General features: G+C 34.8%; 1 pseudogene; it reads right to left on the reverse strand.

Moving 5' to 3' along the window:
- Positions 1 to 9,866: 9,866 nt before the first annotated feature.
- Positions 9,867 to 12,555, reverse strand: LOC110705303 (annotated as a pseudogene).
- Positions 12,556 to 13,512: the final 957 nt, after the last annotated feature.

A 13,512-nucleotide genomic window follows, 5' to 3' on the forward strand; every position in this document is an offset into this window, starting at 1 on the left:
CAGTCAATCAGAGCCCACATTCCTAGGTCACTTACCCTAAAGGGCACAAATTCCCACCCCTATAAATACCCCAATCATTGATGATGGGAGGGGTGGATTGTGATATACCCTCAAAAAGAGCACTAAAAGCTCCGACTTCTCTCTATTTTCTCTCTCTACATTTATTCCGTTTCCGGTCACTAACTTGATCGTCGGAGGCGAATCTTTGACCACCGGAGATTCGTGTTTTGCAGGTGTCCGAGTCCCGTTGCCTGGAAGAACGTGACCAGTATCCCGAGGGATTCCAAAAAACCCCGAAACAGTACTCAACTTCTAATTGTATCACTTAGAGTACTATTACCTTCACTGGAGGTAACTTTTCCGATTTCAACCTATTATTCTAGGTTAATTCAAATTGGAAAAATGGAAACTAAAAATCCAACCTTTTGGCGATCTGACAAAAAAATCCAACCTTCAACCTTTATACCCCACCTTCTTTCACAAATCCATTACTTGTTGATGACCTATTTTTGTAAGTTATGTGTTACGTGTTAGTCATTAATTGGTCAATTATTTTTTTAATCATTAAAAAACAAAAAATTAAAAGAAATTTTTTTTTTTTTAAAAAAGAAAAGCCCAACCCCTGACCACCCCCATCCCCACCACCCCATCCCCACCTTACCTAACCACCCAATTCCCCTGCCACCACTACCACCTTCCCCTTCCACCACTCCCTCTCCCCCCTCCCCTGTGCAGCGCAACCTCCCTTTCTCCCTCCCCTGTGCGCAAACCTCCTCTCCCTCCCTATCCCTCCCCTGTGCGCAATCTAGCCCCTATCAAACCCCAATCGACGACAGAGATTTTGTAGGGGATCGGAGGGGGATAGGGTGGTCCTGAAAACGCAAGGTGGGGTTGGTGGTTTCGGTACTGGGTATGGGTTGGGTGGGGTGGGGTAAGTGGTGGTGGCAGAGATTTTGTAAGGGAGGGGGTTAAGGTGGTCGATTTGGGGGTTAGGGTGGTCGAATTTTTAAAAGGAGGGGGTTAGGGTGGTCGATTTGGGAATTAGGGTGGTCAGTTTTCTTGGGAGAGGGGGTTAAGGTGGTCGGTTTTCATGGGAGAGGGGCTTGGGGTGTCGGTTTTCGTGGGGGACGGTTAGTGTTGATGTTTAAAGGTTTTGATGATGAGGAATTTAAACTACAGCAAACTCATTTAATAAAGGTTTTTCAAGTGTTTGTTTAGTTTAGGTGAAATTGATCTTGGAGATGGAAGAAGTAACTGAAACTAAGAAGACTTGAAGAAGTTCTTTATTTAAGAAGGTTATTCGAAACAGAAGAAGAGTTCCCTCACAGGAACTGAGTTCCCTAACAGGAACGTTCCTTCACAGGAACTTGAAGATGGCTGGCTAAGATCTTTGGTGGATCTTAGTAAGCGTGGAGCGCAAGTAATCCTACCAGTACAAGAGCACAACGCAGCAATGTCTTAGTTAAGATTTTATCTCCTAGATTCATTGTTAAATATGTTAAGTAGGATATGCATGAAGTCTATTGGAAGCGTAGCAAGTTAGCTTGGAAAATAAATTAAAATCGGAAAAGATAAAAGATAGAATTCGAAAAAGATTTTCTTTAAATTATTAATTCTTAAAATCAGTTTGTTAAAAAGATATTATGCTTTTTAACTCAATCTTTCTATCTTATTTTTTTTGGAAAAGATTTTCTTCTAATGATTTACATAAAAACCGTGTGAAAAGATAAGTTAAGTTTAACTTATTTATCTTTAAGAAAACCTACTTTCTATACAAGTAATACTTGTATAAATAGTAGAGAAGAAAATGAGTTTAGGTTTTTGTGAGTTTATGCGTGAAGAATTTACAGAGCTATAATTGTGTAAGTTTGCCAAGCTTATCATCTTGTCATATTAGTTTCGGGTTTCATGCATAGCTTGCCTATCATATACTAGGTGTTTGTACTTGTAATTGGTTTGGGTTATTTGGGTGTGAGTGATTTTGTTATCATTGCATACAGAGAGAGAGCTTCTGTTGAGAAGTTGGAAAGCCTGTACTTAGGGAGTACGAGGGAGAGTCTAAGTGTGAGACTTAGACTGGGTAGAATAGAGTCCTATTCTGTAGCAAGTTTGTTCAGGAACTTGTGAGTAGGGCTGTACACCGGTCCAAAACCGGACCGGGACCTGAATTCTTGATTTTTAAGGACCGGAAACCGGACCTGAATCAACAGGTCCGGTTCCGGTCCAGACCTGAAAAATCAGGTCCGGTCCGGGTTTAGACCTGAATAGACCTGATTAGTTTTTTTTTTTTATTTTTTTTAAATAATATGAAAGTGTTGACCTGTTTAGACCTGTTTGGACCTGTTTAGACCTATTATGGACCTGTTTGGACCTGATTGGACCTGTTTGGACCTGTTTAAGGACCTATTTAAACTTATTAAATAAAAAAGAGTAGTTTTACCGGTTTCAGGTCCGGACCTGAAATTTCCGGGTTTTACCCGGACCGGACCTGAAACCCGGAATCCTTGAATTTCAAGGACCGGGACCGAACCTGAATCTACAGGTCCGAATTAGGTCCGGTCCCAATAGGTCCGGTTCAGGTCGATTTTCAGGTCCGGGCCAGTTTTTGTACACCCCTACTTGTGAGTAGAGGTTTGATTATAATAGGTTGTAACTTGGTGTTTGCCCTATTATAGTGAAATTGTTTGTGTTCGAAATCCCTAAGGTAGGGTCGAGGTTTTACTTCTAGTTGGGCACTAGAAGGTTTCCTCGTAAAATCCTGTGTGCATTGAAATTCCTATTTTATTCTGTTTTATATTCAAAAAGTAGTCACTAGGAACTCACCTACAATTCACCCCCCCTCTTGTAGTGTTTGTCTCAGCTAACAGTTAGGGTGACTCGAATTTTTAGGGGGGGGGGGGGGGAGGGTTAGGGTGTGGAATCTGGGTGGTCGTGGTTATTAACGCTCTCAATTCAACATATGTAGTTCGGTCGCTAATATAATCAGAATTGTTAATTGTAGGTAAGCCTCTAAAAGTAAGATCTTTCGATTCGAACTCTTATTAACAAAAATTAATCAAGCAATTGATCAGGTTGCAAGATTAACAATAAAACACTATCAATTAAAGAAATTAATAATCAAAATATTAAAAACATCAATCAAGATTCATAATATAAACATGGATTCCCAAACCCTAGAAATAAACTACTCAAACATGGAAGAAATAATTAAAACTAGATATAAGGAATAAAACATAATTAAACATAAGAGATATTAATAAAATACCTCAATGAATTGAAATAATAAACCCAAGAATCATCCATGGAAGAATCCATGGAGATGCCATGAGAAACTAGCGTTCAAGAGAAAACTCAAAAGAACGTAAAATAACAAAAAGTATAAAAAGGCATAAGGGAAAAATAATATCCCTTGAGTATTTATATTATCCTAAAACTAATCTAAAAAAATAATTAAAGAAAATTAATAAGAAAATAATAAATACATAAGTTGAATTATTATTGGATGATAGAAGATGACGTGGCATAAAACCGCAAGAAAAGTCGAGAACACGAGCTACACGTGGCTGCTTTGGCTGCTCGTCAGAACCCGCGGCCGCAGGGTGGTTCCCGCGCCCTGGCAGTGGCGGCAGCAGCCTTCGAGTGGGCGCGGGACAGACCCGCAGCAAGATCCCGCGGGTGGCTGACTGCAACGTCTGGATTCAAATGCTCATAACTTCTGTTCTAAGAAGCTTATCGGGGCGTGTGACCTATCAGTGGAAAGCTCTTCAAGTCTAGTTTCCAATTCAACTTGAATCCCTTCAATCCGATCTGTAAAACTCGAGTTATGGTCAAAAGAGTGAGTAAATATCATTTTTGTTACTTTGCAAACCTTCGTTTTTCTTCGTTTCTAACTCAAATTCATTTCCGTAAAGTGCATAACGACCCTTGTGGATGCTATTTTCATTTCTCATACATATTAATCTCATACTAAGTTTCCACAAATGCATATCCTTCATTGAGCGACATCGATTCATCAACTTTTCATCCTTTCATTGTCCGATTCTTCCAAAACCACTCCGAAAGCGTCTAAATAGTTATGGAAATTACCTTAAACATTAAGAAAACACAAACGAAGCATAATAGAGCATAAAATGGACAACTTATGCAATTGCGACCTAAAAAGCGACAGAAGACTCGAAAAACAATTATAAAACTAGCATAAACGTGCCTATAAACTCTATATAAATATAACTCATCAGTGGTCGTGATTGGGGTGGTCGTGGTTGGGTGGTTGTGGTCGGTGACCGGAAAATATGGAGGAGAAGGAAAGAGAAAGGAAGGATGAAGGAGGAAGGAGAAAGAAAAAAAGAAGAAAAAAAATTAACCTGGTTAACAGGTTCAAGGTCAAATGGATCTGTGGGAGAAGGCGGGGTATAAAGGTTGGATTTTTATGAGATTAATTGAAGGTTGAATTTTTTTTTTTTCAGACCGCCAAAAGGTTGGATTTTTAGTTTCCATTTTTCCATTCGAAATTTACTTTTTTTTTAAAAAAAATTTGTCAGCTACATGCATTGGTAAAACAAAAGGCTATCATTAGCTTCGTTTGGCGTGCGAACGCAAAAGCCAATTGCCTTTCCACCACTCATTTCCTTCTATATAAAGATTCCCAAAGAAGCTAAAAGACCATCTTCATCATCTTTCTTCAAAACCCTAAAACAGATATCCTCTTTCATTCGTGTGTCTTCATTAATGTGGCCAACTAAAACTGAGTGTAACTCCTGCAAGTACGCCAAACTTTACTCAAAAGAAGGTATATTCCTTTTCTTTGTTGTTTTGTGTTAAATTCTAAAAGTGATGGTTGTTTATTTCTCTGTTTTGGTGTTTTTTTGTGTATAAAAATGTGAATTATGAGTGTTTCATTCTTACATTGTGTATAAACATGCTGCTTACATTGTCTCAGTTCCTTCCTCATACTCAGCAATTCAGAATTCAACTCCTGTTTCTCTTGCATTAACCCTAGAATTACCTCTGTATGCCAAGTGGTTGGATCCTCTTGATCCACCCATTTGAAGTACTTGCATCCCCTTCTTCCTGTTTGTGCATCATAATCAGGGCAAGTAAGGAACCTCCTACCAGGATTATCATTTGTCCATGCCCTACTCTTGGACACTAACAGCCCACAGTTGCATCTCTTTGAACCTGCACTCACCCCAAAACTGCTCCTAGACATCCCTTATTTTTGTATAATTAAATTGCAATTTTTTTTCCACTAATTAATTTGTACACTTTTTTTTTTTAATGCAACTGATGTGATTCTGATGTTGTGGAATGGCAAAAAATGGAGCCAAATATTTATAAACTCTCAGGTTTGGTTTAACTGTAACGGCTAGTTGTTTTTTGAAAAATAGCCAAAGTTTAGTACCTTCATTTAATTTTGTCAAAATTTTAAGTTTTCCTATATTTTTTTTTTAGTATTGGTAAACTAGTTGTTGTAGGTTTAAAGTTTAGTACCTTGCTTGATAAAATTAGAAGTTGGGTACCCTGTCTGATATATTTTGTAAAGTTCAGTACCTAGTTATGTATATAACTCCTTAAGTACAAAAAAAAGTAATTTTTATTTCCTTTATACAAAAAAAAAAAAAAAAAACACCCAACTCGGACAAAAATGTGTACTCTTAAATACCCCTTTAAAGTCTCAATCTCTCCAATTCTTTCAAAAAAATTAAAAAAAAAACCCTCTCTAAAACGAATACATGGTAAATTATGGTTTAAAAACAAAATAAAAAACTCATAAGACCCATTTAAAAAAATTAAAAAAAACACTTACTTGTATAAAACAACTCATATGGTCTAATATATATTATATATATATATATATATATATATATATATATATATATATATATTCTAAAACCCATGGCAAGAATTGTAATCATGCCACGTGTCATATTTTTTGCCATGTGTCGAAATTTTTGCTACGTACCGTCATGACTTAATAAATGATGTGGGGTCATGTGACTCATGTCATATTAAAACCGATCATCAATGTTTCCTCACAAAAAAATTTATGTTCATACATTCTAATTTTTAATTGAACTTATATATATATATATTTGATTTCAATACAATCTCATTCTTTCATTTACTCATCCATAATTCATATATGTTATATGTACTACGTATTATAGATATGTAACACAAAAATACATACTAATTTCAAAACCACAACATGTGTTTACTTTGAAGAAATTTATAATGGTAGATACAAATTCCTTTAACAAATAAAACAAACTAATATGAAATAGAAAAGTTAGGTTACTGCATACTTTATAATGAATTTTGATATCGTTCAATAATATTTTTTTTAAAAAAATTATTTTTTTTAAATTATAAAACCACCAATACATTTCACTTTAATTTAATAGAATTTTTTATACATAAAAAATAACCCGGGGCATCGCCCCGACCTAAAACTAGTTTCAAACCTTAAACTCATAAAACCCCTTTTAGGAACATCTGATAAGACAACTCATATGGTCTAATTTCAAACCTAAAACAAATCTGTACTATTTCACTCAGACCCTCTAAGCTTGAGCACCACTCTAACAACAAAAAAAAAGGCACAAAATTTATAATTTTTTAAAACGGAGAAGATGAAGGTAAGAACATATGAAAAGTTTCATTTTTTTACTTTGGCATTTTACTGTATATACTTGTGTATAAGTTTTGTCTATAATAATATAGTACTAAAATGTATTCCGTATGAATTTCCTCCCTATATTTTCGCTTAAAAATTTAATCCATTTTTGTTGTCCAAAATTGTTTTAATTTTATTTATATTTTGTAAATATGGTTGATTTTTTTTTTTTAGCAGGAAGAACATGATATATTTGAAGAACAAACTTAAGAACAAACTTGCTATGTTCAGGAATATATATGGGGTTACCTGTCAAAAGTGAAGGAGCAATCTGAAAACAGGGGTTCAGACATTGTAGTGAGAGTGATAGATAAGAGCGTAGTTGGAAAGCCTGATTCTTCATTATATAGAAGATTATTAAGGTAATATGACATGATATTATTTTAACTTGTAAATGGAATGTATAAAAAACAAAATTGCAAGTATTTATTTATATTTTAACATAAATTGTTTTTGTTAACTAAAATATTAAATTATAATTTTAAATCATTTTTGTAGGTTATCCCTTAAACAAAATGCATTTCATGATTGCAAATGTCGTATCAGATTATCTAATCATGTTATTTTAAACATGCATAAAAGTTATCCGTCAATTTCCTTTTAAACATGCATAAAAGGCGTGATCAAGCAATAACAACAAATAAGCATCAATTAACATGATATTAACAAATTATATATAAATTATCCGTCAATTAACAAATAACATTGTACTCTCAGCCAAGCACGCTTAACTTTGGAGTATTTTAGCACATGGGCTCCCTAAAAGGAAGATGCACCTTGTTGATATGAGTAGTATATCAAATCCTTTTAAAACAATCATGAGGGGTATTACAATTCGTTAGTTAGATCATATTATAATTATTAAACACAAAATTAATAAAGCGAATGTAAAATCAATGTAATTGGATACAAAGTTGTCCTTTAAACCCCTTTAAAATTAAAAATAATAATAATAAAAAAATGTCCTAAAATAATCGCGATAAAAGATGATAATTCAATATGATTGTAACCTTACGTTAGGTCGTGTGTTATGACTGTTATACATGATAATTCAACACTATTTTTATAAACAAATTAAAATATAGGGTGTGTTCGGCACTAGCTTTTGAGTAGCTTTTAGTGGTTTGATCAAGTCAAATCACTACTTGACAAAAAATATGAGTGTTTGGCAAAGTAGTGGTTAGGATAGCTTTTAGTGGTGGAGGTAGCTTTTATGAAAAGTTAGAAAGATTAGCTTTTAAAATTAGAGTTAGTTTTTTAGGTAGCTGTTGAAAATTTAATCTATAGTTTTAAAAATAAAATGTTGATTTTTATATGTAATAGCTAGTCAACCGCTGCTACTTTACCGAACCTTCATATCAAAATTATTTATCTTCACAGCTAACAGCTTGTTGACAGCTAACAGCTACATACACAGCTCACAACTACAGCTACAGCTACCGCTACCTTTACAACTATATTTTGCCAAACATACCCATAATCATATAAATATCTATAAATAAAAAAATTAATAAAAAAAATCATTATTTAAAGTTTCAGTACACTATTATTTCCAAAAATAATGGGATTTGAATTAGTATAGTTGTTTTTTGTATTTATCCCAAATTATTATACATTTTACATAAATCAATAATTTAAATTACAAGTAATAAAATAAATTGACTAATATTTTACTAAAAGGTAGGGATATTAACGGATAGTTGTTTTTCTACTTCAAATTCATATTAATGATTGGTTTGCTTTTAAATAATGATTAATCATATTGCTGGGGTTGCTTCTTAATACAAGACTTTTGATTTTTTTTTTTCTTTTCAAATCAGAATATCTTCTTAAAACAAAAATTTTGTTTTTGTGTGTGTGTGTATTTTTTTTTAGAAATCACCCACCTTAATATTTTGACATACTATTGAGCATGTTGTTGATAATACTTTTTTTTTTTTTTTTCTTTCAAAGATTGATAAATTGAACTTTGTAGTTTTTCTTTGTATTTGATAATTTGGGTGTTGTTTCATTTAATTCTAAGTTGGCCACTACAGGTCAATTATATTGAAATAGTTGATTGTATTATTAGTAATATATCATTTAACAACATAGGCTTATGATTTTATCTATGGCAAAAATGTGAAAATGTTAAAGTAAAATTAACAATAATTATCCCATTGATGTGTGATTTTGTCATACATTACAAAACTTAATATGGAGTACTATTTTAAGTAATATATTAATCAGTTATCTAACGCTGCCTCATTCGAGAAGATTATTTGTAGAGTATATGCGAGTTCAACACTACGGAGTACAATTTTATTTGTTAATTAAAACCGTGCATCGCACGGGGCTAATCTAGTTGTGGATAAATAATTAACCACAAAAAAATAATCTTTCAAATAAATATTAACTTTTCAAGGTTTATAAATTTGAGTCTATAAATATGTTAGAACATAAAATAGATATTATATTGAAGAAATTAATATTTTAAAAGTAGGTTGTAAGGTAAAATTTATAAACTTTGATTCAAGAGCACTCTCATTCATGGGCAAAAAAATGCCCATGAGGCAAAAAAATGCCCATGAGGAGAATTTAATGGTAAAAATGCTAAAAATGTTATCCCACTCATGAGCAAAAAAAAATATGCCCATGAGGAGATTATCAAATGCCCATAAGAATGGCAAAAATAAATTGCTACAATACCTATGGGCCCATGAGTGTTTGTGAGAGAAAATATAGGAGAGATGGTGGTGTGGTTTTTTTTTTTTTTTTTTTTTTTTTTTGTTTAGCCCATGAGTGTGGGAAGAGCTCTTAATAAAATGCCCATAAGAAAAAATGGAAAAGAGGAGTGAGAAAGTGAGTAGAGAGAGAGTGTGGCATTTTTATTTTTTGCCCATGAGTGAGAAAGTGAGTCTATAAATATGTTAGAACATAAAATAGATATCTAATACGGAATAATATTTCTATCCGCGAGTACTATTTGCACATCTTTGACCAAATACGGAGTACTAGAAATAAAATTAACTAAAAACATGCTAAGCATTCTGCACATAAGAGCCCCCCTCACTCTCAAAGTAACCGTAAATACCGTACCAAAAATACCGTGAGGGTTGAGATTCAATCAGAGTCCTTTTTACCATAAAAAAAATAAAATAAAATTCTGCACATAAGAGCTAACTATAAACTACTAGACCATACTTACAAAACATTTGCATTGCCTAAACCTAAAAAAAGGCGATTTAAATTTCATCATATTTTGTATTGGAAAGGCTTGGATGTATTAAGACCTTTACTAACGCCTTGAATAGAAGCAGCACCAGCAGCTATCTTAACTAGCAAAAACACCAAGTTTAGAAGTTGGAGCATTGTCCACTTGGATGACCATCTTTTGATCTTGTGTTGAGCAATGTGCATCTGTATTGGGAAATATACGGATAGAGGCCAAAACCCGAGTGCTCCTAGCAACGCAATCACGTCGTTGAAGAAGGGCATTGCCATGGCCAATAACGTTACATAATAATAACCACAAATATTGTTCTTCCGGTCAGCCTTAATGAATTTAAGCTTAATACTGTTTTGCTGCCTATTTTTATGGGATACTCTGCTGTCACAAATATTGAGTTGGGCCATTTTTCGATGGCTAATGATTCAATCTTCTTGAAGACTGGTTGAGCAAGTACCTAGCCCATCGTAACATATATACATTCAAGGTTAAATAAAAGGAAAGGAAAAATTAGAAAAAATAATCTCAGCTTTCATCAATTTTGGTACAATAATCCCAACTTTGAATTATTTTGGAATAATCCAAACTTTGGAGGGGGGTTTCTTTTTCTTCAGTCCTTATGATCGGTTACCTGTTGAGAAGGTTAATTTTTTTTTTTTTTATGTTTTTTTTAAAAGCCACGTGTCAGTACATGATTAGTCCAAAATAAAAAAAAAAACTTTGAAAATTAATTTTTTTTTTAATTCCCCCTAAACCACCAGCCCCCACCCAAACCACCCCCTCCACCAGCCCTCCCCCACCTCTTCCACCGGACCCCACCCGAAAAACACCCCCAACGCAGCTAGAAACCACCCTCACCCCCCGACCACCACTCCCCACCTGCCGAAACACCTCCCCCTCCCTTCCCCCACCCACGAAACCCTCCCCCTCCCTTCCCCCACCCCGTAAACCACCTCAATCTCTTCCTCGAAAAAACCCTCCATCACCACTGGCACCCAAACCTCCTCCTCTATGCCGACGTTCTCACTCCCCCAACCATTTCTGCCCCCTTTCTCCCTCAATTTTGACCCATAATTGAAGCCTTAAAAACATAATTGGGGTTTCAATTTTGGAGTACGGCGGTGAGGGTTTTGGGTGTTGCGACGGGGATGGTGGTTTGGGTCGGTTTCGGCAGGTGGGGAGTGGTGGGGTGGGGGCGGTTTTTTGGCTGTGTGGGGGGTGTTTTCGGGTGGGGTCTGGTGGAAGGGGTGGGGGAGGGCTGGTGGAGGGGGTGGTTTGGGTGGGGGGCTGGTGGTTTTGAGGGAGGGAAGTTCTTTTTTCTTTCTTTTTTTTTTTAATTTTTTTTAATTTTTTTGTTTTTTTATTAATTTTTTTAGACCAATCAGGACTTGACACGTGTCAAGTGACCTGATATAATAGGTCATTGACTTTTGTTGACCGGTTTGGGATTGAAGAAAAAGAAGACCCCCTAAAGTTCGGATTATTCCAAAATAATCCAAAGTTGGGATTATTGTATCAAAATTGGGATTATTTTTTCTAATTTTTCCTTAATAAAATGTGACCTATTATTTTAGGACAATGAGAATATTAAAATACGTGAGTAGCTAGTTTGGGAAACGTCGTTTTCATACCTGGAAAGCGCCTACTAAGTGAATGACAATGAAGATGCTGGCCAAGTCTACCAACCAAAAAGGCTCATAAAATCCAAAGCCAGTCAACATGTTGCCTGGTGCATCATTCCCAAATGCTGCATAGCCTAAACAGCCACATAACAAGTAAAACATGGTGGTCGTCAACATTGATATTGTGTTTGCTTTCTTCATCACCTTATTCTCTGGTGGACTAGACTTTAACGTATCCTGAGATCATACAAAAAAACTTTGTGATTATCAAGTCGCGCTTAAAACTTTTTTGGATCGTGGACAGTGATAGTAACAAGTTTGCTTGTAATTTTTGCTAGGAAAAACTTAAGCCAGAGTCATAACAAGAGAAAATATATATAGAACTTAAGCAGAACACGTCCTTTGAGAGTCTACTTGCATTACCATGGACATTTACATGAAGATTATACACAAGTAGTCATTCAAAATGACTAAAATAGAAAGGCTTAATCTCAAGTTATTATGTTGCAATAACCATAATATAAGTACTAATTTAAATTTGTATTATCAATTACAAGGTTATTACCTGTATGTAGACGAGCACTTGAGAAACAAGATAAGCAAATGCAATGTCACCAAGGGCTGTTAACATCTTCCATGCTTTATCAGCAGTAGATGATACATCTACGTCGATCTCTACTCCTGTTAATGTAGTCCTCCCTCCTTTCCCTAACACATTTTAGCGAAAAACTCTCTTAATTACACATTCTACTACAAAAAAAAAAACAGAGAAATGAGGGTGAATTCAAGAATAAAACAATTAATTACCCGCGATAATCCTAGCAATTGAAAGTCCTATGCCAATTGTTGAGTACGCGAAAGACATGATTGAAGCAATAGTTGAAGACCATGTTAGCTCATCCAAACAAAATTGTACCGGTTGTATATTGTTGAGTAATTAGGTTTTGATGATTGTAAACTAATGATGATTATCTATCTAATGTGTTTGTTAAGTTGTGCATAGAAAGAACAAGTTATACTTGGAACAGGATACAAGGAACCTGAGCAATGACAAGTATATATATAAGGAACTTAAGCAATATATGATAAGCAATAGAAGAACAAGAACAATGATGAGTGTTATGGTTAATAAGCATGATGATGGCTAAGGAACTATGAAGGTAACTATGTAAATAGGTGTTTGCATATGTTAGCTTCATGAGGTAAGTACTCTATACATACGTGAGTCGTATATGTGTAGGAGTATTTACATAAGCTTTAAGTTTAATTAGTTCTCTCACTTGAAGTTTGTTTATGACAAACAAACTTCAATCTAATGTTTCTCTTAAGTGTTCATGTGAAGACAGGAACTGACTTAGGTGAAGTCAATGGGTTGGAACATAGAAGACTTCAAGAGGAACAAGAGGGAATGAATGAACCTAAAGCAGGTTCTCCCACAAGAACCAAACCACGAAGGAACCATAAGATATTCTCTAACGAGATGCAGAAGGAACCTTTGGCAGGCTTTCCCACGAGAGCCGGAGCATGTTCCCTAACAGGTACATGAAGAGTTCCGTGTTCCCCAACAGGTACATGAAGAGTTCCCTAACAGGAACTTAACGTTGCCCCGAGATCTAGAATACATCAATACTACAAGATTCCAGAACAAGAGTTTCAAAGAAACAACATGAAGACGGAGAAATCGAAATATATCGCTCTAGGATTCATGTAAGTATGTTGGACATAAAATTCAGTCTGGAACAAGTCTAAAGAACCAAGGTGAACTCATGATAGTCAATGAAATTAGAGTTACTGACTTGTCAGGAACTCAGAGACTGTCAGAGTTCCGAACCCTAATCGGAACTTAGGTCTGCACGTCGTTAAAGGTCGCAGGTCGAATTTAATGATATAAATATTTACCTAATACGTGCATATTTTTTAGGGATTTGGTTTTACAGAATAAAAATATTTATTTTCTAATAAATCCCTTTTGGAAAAAGATAAGTTATTTTTGGAAAATATTTTCA

The sequence above is a fragment of the Chenopodium quinoa genome, unplaced genomic scaffold (genome assembly GCF_001683475.1).
Source record: "Chenopodium quinoa cultivar QQ74 unplaced genomic scaffold, ASM168347v1, whole genome shotgun sequence".
NCBI classification, from domain to species: Eukaryota; Viridiplantae; Streptophyta; class Magnoliopsida; order Caryophyllales; family Amaranthaceae; genus Chenopodium; species Chenopodium quinoa.